Source organism: Gossypium arboreum, chromosome 6, assembly GCF_025698485.1.
Source record: "Gossypium arboreum isolate Shixiya-1 chromosome 6, ASM2569848v2, whole genome shotgun sequence".
Taxonomy (NCBI): Eukaryota; Viridiplantae; Streptophyta; class Magnoliopsida; order Malvales; family Malvaceae; genus Gossypium; species Gossypium arboreum.
In genome coordinates this window covers 14185986-14187412 of record NC_069075.1, presented here as the reverse complement: position 1 = coordinate 14187412, position 1427 = coordinate 14185986, and the positions used below count along the sequence as shown (strand labels likewise).

Genomic DNA, 1427 nt, shown 5'->3' with positions numbered 1-1427 from the left:
ATAGATCAAAATCCCACTTCTCGTACTATGTATGATTATGCTAAACCTACTTTAACAGGAACTGAATCGAGTATAGTTAGACCTGCTGTTGCTGCAAATAATTTTGAACTGAAACCTAACACAATTCAAATGATACAACAGTTTGTTCAATTTGATGGTTTGTAGGACGAGGATCCAAACACTCATTTAGTAAATTTTCTAGAATTCTGTGAAACTTTTAAGATTAATGGTGTTTTTGACAATGTCATTCGCCTTTGGTTATTTCCCCTCTCATTAAGGAATAAGGCTAAATAGTGGTTGAACTCATTACCACGAGGGTCAATCACCACTTGGGAACAAATGACCGAAAAATTCTTACTTAAATATTTTCCACCGACTAAAACGGCTAAATTGAGGAATGATATCTCTTCTTTTGTGAAAATGGATCTAGAAACTCTTTATGATGCATGGGAGAGATACAAGACTTATTGAGAAGGTGCCCTCACCATGGGTTACCTCTATGGCTCCAGGTTTAGACTTCTTACAATGGTGTGAACCTCTCAACATGGCAACTGATTGATGTAGCCGCCGGTGGAACTTTAAACAACAAAACACCTGAAGAGGCTTACGAATTTATTGAAGAGATGTCACTGAATAACTATCAGTGGCAAGTCATAAGAACGAAGCCAACAAAAGCAGCTACAACCTCGACGTGGTCACTATTCTATCTAACCAAGTAGAACTTTTAAATAAAAATATTGATAGTTTGTATGGTTCTACCCAGGTACATCCAGTGATGAGGTGTGATTCAAATGGAGGAGGAGTGCACAGTATAGAGTATCCATCCTTCAACCCTAGCATTGAGGAGGAACAAGTTCATTATATGGGTAATAATTCTAGACCTCAAAATAACCCGTATAGTAAAACTTATAATGCAGGTTGGAGGAACCATCCCAATTTCTCGTGGGGTGGTCAGGGAAATCAAAGGCCACAACATCCTCCAGGTTTTCAACAACCACCCTACTAACAAGAGAAGAAACTGAACCTTGAAGAGATGCTTACAAAATTCATCTTGGTGTCAGAAACTCATTTTCAGAATACCGAAATAGGGATTAAGAATCAACAAGCGTCGACTTAAGGGCTCAAAAATTAAATAGGATAGCTTGCTAAGTTGATAACTAAACGACCACAAGGTGGCCTACTAAGTAACACTGAAACTAACCCAAGGGAGCAACTTCATGCCATTACTGTGCATAATGATGAAGGGTTAGTTGAAGCTGAACCGAAACTGAGGCAAGACAATGTGGAAGATAAAGGTAAGGTTGATGTAAGTAATGATAAACAGAAACTGGTAAGCAACGAGTATAAACCTCGTGCGCCATACCCCAATGCGACAAGGAAAGACCACACAGACGAACAATTCAATAAATTCCTTAAATTATTAAAAA

General features: G+C 38.3%; 1 non-coding gene across 1 annotated transcript; it reads right to left on the bottom strand.

Annotated features, from left to right (window-relative positions):
- Positions 1 to 387: 387 nt before the first annotated feature.
- Positions 388 to 493, bottom strand: LOC128294831 (small nucleolar RNA R71). The gene has a single exon (XR_008285138.1). It is a non-coding gene; the product is annotated as a small nucleolar RNA R71 (small nucleolar RNA).
- Positions 494 to 1427: the final 934 nt, after the last annotated feature.